This window comes from Enoplosus armatus, chromosome 16, assembly GCF_043641665.1.
Source record: "Enoplosus armatus isolate fEnoArm2 chromosome 16, fEnoArm2.hap1, whole genome shotgun sequence".
In the NCBI taxonomy this organism is placed as follows: domain Eukaryota; kingdom Metazoa; phylum Chordata; class Actinopteri; order Centrarchiformes; family Enoplosidae; genus Enoplosus; species Enoplosus armatus.
Window position 1 is genome coordinate 20,517,322 of NC_092195.1, and position 7,670 is coordinate 20,524,991.

Consider the following 7,670-nt stretch of genomic DNA (forward strand, 5'->3'; position numbering starts at 1 on the left):
GATGAGAGGAATCGAGGGCATTGAAGCTAAATTATTCTTAGAAATGAGACCATATGGTTGTTGTGGACGCTGCCTCAGTAGCCCCCAGGATGGGAAGTGCTCACCTGTCTCAACACCGTCAGACAGCAGCTGTGATTTGGATTATTCTTCCTTCCAAATATCAGCTTCAGCTGCTGGCTACAACAGGGTATTAGACATCCTCTTCTTCCCCACTGAGGGGGGGTGAATCCAAGAATCCAGTGGCTAATTTCCCCAGTATAGAAACTTCCAGGTGAGGCCGGTGGTCGTTTCCCATCCTGACTGTAGAAACACAAACGGTACATACTGACCGACTGTTTAAGCAGTGGGAACACTATTTTGCATGTTTGACCTTTTTAATTGAACTGCACATGATTTTATTTATTTTATATTTGGTTATTTTTCTTCAGCAGACGCTTTATACATTTGAAGACTTCATCTCCAAAACACTATTTGTTCATTTTGAGTCAAAACATGTAATGTTTCTCATCACTTGAGCTGAACCTGAGCAGACTTTTCACTGACAAATATACAGTCACTGCACTTGAGTATCAGCTGTTAGGGTCTTGTGTATCTCTAAACTTTTACCAAAAAACACAACAAAAAAACAAACTATGTAAATAAAAAGAAAAGGAACAGTGTCCACCGCTACCTCGATGGCAATATTTTAGCTGTTTTGCATGAAGAACTGATGTATCTCTTTAATCAGACTTTTTATTTCAACATCAGATGGTTTTTAATATGCTGCTTTATTAAGGAAGGAGGCGTTCAGTGGCGACACACTATTTGGAAGCTGAAGTTGTTATTTTCAGTTTTGGGCTTTACTCTGATGTTTGCTTTCCAAGGTCTTTCTGTATCTGTTTCTCTGTCCGTACCATCTTTTTCTTTTCTCTTTTTCACTCCTCTCTCTCTCTCTCAGACTCTTGACTCGGATCCAGCCGTCTGTGTGATTAGTTATTTAGCTTGTGTTTCATCAGACTTGAAGCTCCAGATGGAAACCGTTGATACATGACAAGTCAGTTCGGTTTTCAGTGATTTCTGTCTCTTAATCTTTCTTTCTCTTTCTGTGCTTCTCACACACACACTCCGGCTTCCAGCAAACATTCAAGGTGCGTTTTGTAATTATTGTGAATCCATTTGATCCTTTTCTCCTGTTGAGTCACTGGTTGCATCCAAAATCACTCCCTATGTACTACTGATTAGAGTGTCTGAATTAGGGCTGCAACTAAAGATTAATTTCATTATCAACTAATCTGTGGATAATTTTATGATTAATTGAGCAATCGTTTATCCTCTAAAAAGAAACATCCATCACAATCACGATTAATCCTTCAAAGTACTTGTTTTTTCTCAAAAACAGCCCAAAACCTGTTCAACTTGTGAGTGATTTTAAAATGGCAAATCCTCATATTTAGAAGCTGGAACTGGAGATCGTTTCAGTAGTAGTCTGAATCCTTGATGTAACATTTATGTACAGTGCTCTCAAAATTTCCCACAATGCAATGACAAAAGTAGTATTTATGAATTCATGAATTCCATATCAGTGCAGAGTTAACCATTGAGTGTCTGTTAAATAGTTAATGAGTGATTTCAGACACAGCCTCTGGCTTTCCGTTAATCCTCTCCTGTAATGTCACAACTGGGTTTCACAACAGCACATCCACTTTATTTTCTGCGCAGGTCGTATAATGTACGGAAAGAGAACAGAGTTATTTCTATGCCTTTGTAAAAGTTTGAAAACTGCCAAAACCTTTGGGAAAATATTGTAGTAATGATTGACTTCACTGGTTTTAAACCCTGCTGTTATTTAACGGATTCTGATATTTGCTGCAGTGGGGAGAAATGTTCATCTTGAGAGGGATGGGGACACTGAGCTGAGCTCTGAGGACAAATCCTCAAATCAGAAGGAATTAAAAGCTGAGAAAAGACGTTTGTAAACAGCCGAACCTCTGAGTTCAGACTCGCTGATGTTTTAATGAGTGTTTGCACTCGGCTGCAGAAGATATTTAAGTTTGTTATTGGATTAACTGTAAAGGTTTTGGTCTCATTAGAAGAAAGATTTCTTGTGGTGGAGAATGAGAACAAGGAGCAATATACCATCTGTTTGAATCACAAGCTCAATTGGTCAATAAGGAGTGACTAATTCATAATAATAAATGATGATGTTTTCAGGATGCTGTTTGTTACCGTGGACAACCTGGTATGTTTTTGTATTGTCTCATGTTCATATCCTGTTTGTGTATTTTTCTCTACGAGGATGAAGGTGGTAAGCAGATTTTTATTTGTTTTTATTTCTCTGTACTCGATGTTTTGCATAATTTCCTTCTCTGAAGAAAACAAAATGAGAAAAGAGAAGTCTTGAAGCATATGAACAAAGTCATCTCATTAAGGAATGCTGTGTTGTGCTGCCATCTTGTGGACAGTCCTGAGCAGCAGCAGATGTTGTGCACTGATTCATGTACGGTTTGTACTATAAAACCAGTGATGTCGAAGGATTCAATATTCAATACGTGTGCATTTTGCAACATAATGTGCAATTTAAAATAAGATAATAAATTTTGAGTGTTTACCTCTGGCTCCGCAGGTGATGCTGAAGCTCTTTTTGTCTCCTCCTTCATCGCTGACGGCCGAGGTGCCCTCGAGCAAGGCAGGGAAACTCAAGTCACTTGTGGTTGAGGAGGGCTGAGGTTGTTCTGAGCTGCTCTAAGGTCAGATTGTGTGCACCTGTATCTTAAAGTCCCAAACACAAGTTGTCTCTTTCTCAATCAGCTTCTTACTTACACACCACTTTCTGCCCAAGTTAGAATAGTTTTGGTTATTTCACAGTCGGGACTTCTCCGCTTGTGTTTTTCTCTGTCCCTCTCACTGATTTTGTGAAGTGGCGACAGCTCAGTTGGAAAATGTGACGTCTCAGACCGTCGAGATTGAGCAATTTAAATCAATAACAGTTGGTGGTTTTTGGGTCCTTGTCAATTAAATTGGTTCAAATGAAGCGGTTTAGCTGAGTTTTTACTCACGAATCAATGAGTTCAACCGTCCATTCTGAGCTCAGGCTTGGATTGATGTGTAGATACGATGCCACAGGTTTTAATTTATGATATAATGACGCAGAAAATATATGTGTTGTCAGTAACAATGAGTTTATTAAGGGAAAATCTAAATTTCTTCACTTCTAGCTGTTAGACGAAAGTAATAACCACAGTAATCTGTTTTACCAACCCTGAACTCGGTCAAACGAGATGTTTGTTTCTTCAGATTCAGAAAAATTAAACTATGATCAAAAATACAAACCAATGGTATCGTAGACGGTAAGAAAAAAAACCCAAACCACAAGTGTCCTCAGTCATCAGATGCACATCGTATGCTACAGTTTTATTATTTCGCCAAAACAGCTGGTATATATAGAAAATAGGAGACAGTTAGTATTCAGGAACTGAACATTAGACATAAGGTACAGGTAAAGAAACAGGTCGAATTCTTCAAGTTAAAAAATGTAATAAAACCTGTTAATGGATCAAGTGATGCCCCATTATGTTTTTCAGCAAGAAGGTTTACGAGCAAATATTACTGAAATTAAGATGAAGAAAACAACAACTTAACATTCATGTGCTGTTCTGATAAATCATATAAAACAAAGGAAATATTATTAATATATCCGCTAAAATGTTTCCATTGTCCAGATTCTTTTTTCCCAAATGTCCGTATTACAGGAACAAGGCTCAGATTAACGAGGGTTAGGGATATTTTTACCCCGTCGAGGAATATTTGACATTATCAGCAGCTACATTTTACTATCAAGATATCTCTGTTTCATTAATGAATAACGATGCATTATTGTTCATCCATGTTTTCCTGGTGTCTGATTTGAAGTTTCCCACCGTTTGGCCTCACGCGAGGAACAAATGAAAAAAACAAAACATTTCCTTTTAGAAGGGCAGCATCATGTGCACATATTTAATTGAGAACGTTTTTAGGTTATTAGTGGCATTAATAGTGTACTTTCTCTTGGTCTCATTATTTCCCTCAATAACTCTTCTGCCAACGAGGTCAAGTCAAGGCAGATTATTGATTTTTGCTACCAAACTCTCAGGTTTTAATATCCGTCTTGACTCAGCTGTGGGAAGAGCGGGTAATGAAATCTGAGGAATGAAAGCCTCAGCAGTGTGAGTCTGGGATCAGGGCTTTAAAAAGTGGACATCCGATGTGGAAAATCTTCAAGCGTCATTTCAGTTATTTATTTTTAAAATGTATATGGAGATAAAGACAATTTCACAGAAACTGGTAATATTTACCCGTGAAATGTACAACACCTTAGTGAGAACAAAATACAATTAAAGAAAGAAACCTCGGGCATCATTTAGCATATGTAGGAAATTTGGCAACTTGACTCAAATTAAAGGCTAAACATTAAAGGGCAGGGACACACCGACAGCTCAGGGACAAAACTGGCCTCCACACACACACTGAGGACTGGACGAGTGAAGTTTGATCTAACTTTTATCTAGAATGACACGATTCTTCTGAAATGTTTGACATAATTGAACAAATGATTTCCTGGATTTTGTTCATTCCTATTAATCGCATTTCTAATCCTCAGTGTGTGTGTGTGTGTGTGTGTTGCCGCCACTCAGATCTTGATAACACACACACACACACACACAGTTACTGAGTCCTCACAGGCTCGAACAATCAGCTTCATACGCTTGTCATCGCTTCAGCTGCACGATTTGTATTCGTTAACCTGCGCTGGAAAACGAACGGCGTGGAAACGGATATATAAAACAGACAGGCTTCAGTCATCATACAGGGTGTCAAACTGCTGTCACACAAAATATGAAACATGAATGATTCCTGTAGGGAAACGGATTCGAGCATCTAAAATGCATTGTGGTCCAGTAGAGGCAGACCAACTGAGGAAAAACATCAGTTCCAGTAGAAAAAAGCAGACTATTAAATCTTTAGTTCAACTAAAAAAAGACATGCATATTAAATATATTTGTTAATGTTTTATATGCTCAACAGGACAGTCGGGAGTTTAGAAATGTGTAAAGCCACAAATGAAATGGATGAAAACATTTAAATGAATAAATACATAAATAATTTGACTTGGGATGACACTCTATCAAAAGTATTTAGTAGCAACAGGGAAGTTTTGTCTAATTACCCGCTAACACAAGTTAGATTTTTAACTCATCGGGCTATTCGACATTTAGTAATTACAAGCTATTACGGGTTTATATATTTGTTGCAGTTGTACATCAATATGGGTGCACGGCAGGGTATGCTTGTGTTCTGTTGTAACCGTCTAACAGAGGATCTTCAGTTGGGTCACACATCTATCGCCCTCGTATGGCCCCATAATGGAGCTCTCTGCTGGCTGAAACACCTTGTTGTGATGTGCCTGTACAAATGTCTGACAAAGTAGACTTGTTCCTATGCTACAGTGCTAGCTCCTGCTGAGAATTGTACATTAGCTAGCGTCCACATTAGATTAATTTATACAAAATACTGATATTTAGCTAACAATTAGCTAGCTAACAAAAACATGAAAACATCAAACTTGGAAAAATAAAAGTGTTTTTGTCTGAATAGTGGAGATTTAGTTTTCCAAAAGCTAGCTGTAATATCTTGTTGTGAAGTGTTTAGTAACAAACTGAAATGTCTGATTTGCTCTTGTGCTACAATGCTAGCTTGTACGGAGAGCTGTGCACTATTGTCCAAATGATGAATTTAAGCTATATTGATGTTTAGCTGTCAAACATGACAACGTCAAACGGTGGAAACTGTGAAAGGTTCTTTGAGCTGTAATTGTAGTAGAGAGCTCCAACATGGCTGCCATAGGGTGTGTTAATCCACCTGAAAAACACTGGCTTTGTTAGTTAGCACAGACCGTTTAGGACCAGTTCATACTGTTTATCTGTTCTCTTTCCAAATTTACACTTTACAGTGACTCCTCTGGGTCACTTTCCATTTATGTATTGGGGCAGTGAGCTAACAGTCTCTGGATTTTCATTTTAGTGGGGCTGACACTAAAAAGTATTCCCATTATTATGACCGAGAACAGCAGCAAATTCTCACATATGAGAAGCTGAAACTAGAGAGTGTTTAATACAGTAAAATAACACCGTTCAGGTGACTGCAGCACACCGTCCCAACACTGCCGCTTTGACTCGACCGTTTACATCTGTGCCAACTAAATACAACTCACCATCAGCACACCGGCTTCACTGCAACAGACCAATACAGTAATCCACATTACTCCAATCACTACAGCTATGTTAGTAACACGGAAACCTGTAGTAACGACCTCTATTACTAACATGGACTTGGAAGTGTACGCTAACACACGGTGTGCAGTTGCTTTATAGTTGGTAGATTAGCAACATGTTTAAAAGTTGAACAATGAGCAGGGACAGAGGGGTTTGGTGACAGATCATGTCTGCAATAGTACTTTATATTACTTCAGTTATAATCGCTGTCATTGATTATGTTTTGATTTTCATCAACTTTCCAAGTGCTTTACAGAAAATAAGTACTTACCCACTATCAAACGGTCCCTGACAGTGTCTTTGATGCTGGACATTGTTTTGTTCAGCTATCGGCAGACTTAATCTAGCAAGATGTAGGCATCCGCAGTTCCTCATCCACTGCTGGGATATTATTAATAATTATTAATCTGATTTAAAAGCCAGAATGATCGTTTATACTGGGGCAAACTTTCAAGAACATGCAGGTCAATCTACTGTATGTGGTATTAATAACTAACAACTAAAAGTCTTTAGCTATTAATGGTTATTAACGGCACTCTTCCATATGCTACCCTACATATACAAACTCTTTCAGTTGGCGTGGAGTCTGTCTTTATTCTCTATCGAACACCCTATCAGTGTTTTTACAGAATAAAATCCAGCATCATTTCAATTAAATAGAGAATATTTAAGTTAAATTCAGCACACAGGCTTTTGGCACCTTTTGTTTTTTTAGTGGAAATGGGACACTAAAGGGATGTAAAAGGAGCATATGACAAACAAAACATACAAACACATCAAAATATAAATATGTACATACAAATAATATTTGATCTTTTGAAAATACTCCATCATTCCTTCCAGCTCACTGTTATCTCTTCCAGAATATTCCCCCACGTCGTCTACCGTCTCCTATTCCCACTACTACACGCTTCAACATTTACTTTAAGTAGTTTCTGCTACAAGACAGGGACGCCCTTTCACATCTTTTCTCTTACAAACTGAAGTTGCCCAGGGGGAAATGATCTCGGATCAGCATCAGTGTTCCCAGTAGTAACCTCCGAGGGGAACTTCACTTGGAATTAGTCAAGTGCAATACTGACAGTTTTCAACTTGCGAGTTTCTTTTTAAAGGGAGAAGTGCTTCAGTCAGTTTCCCTAACAAGAAGACGTGGCACTGTGGGGAAATGTTTGGCCTCAACAAGTCCACTTTCCTGTTGATACTTTACAAAAGGTATACATTCTTGTTGGATAGATTTTAAATCTAAATGGAGATATTTCATTTTGGTTCAGATTTGTCACTTTCCAGCAGTTTTACAACAACATGTGTCAACTGGCAAAACCGAACCTGGCAAGATTTGAAATGTCCTTCAGCACTTTTCAAACAAGAAACGTCTCCCTTTTA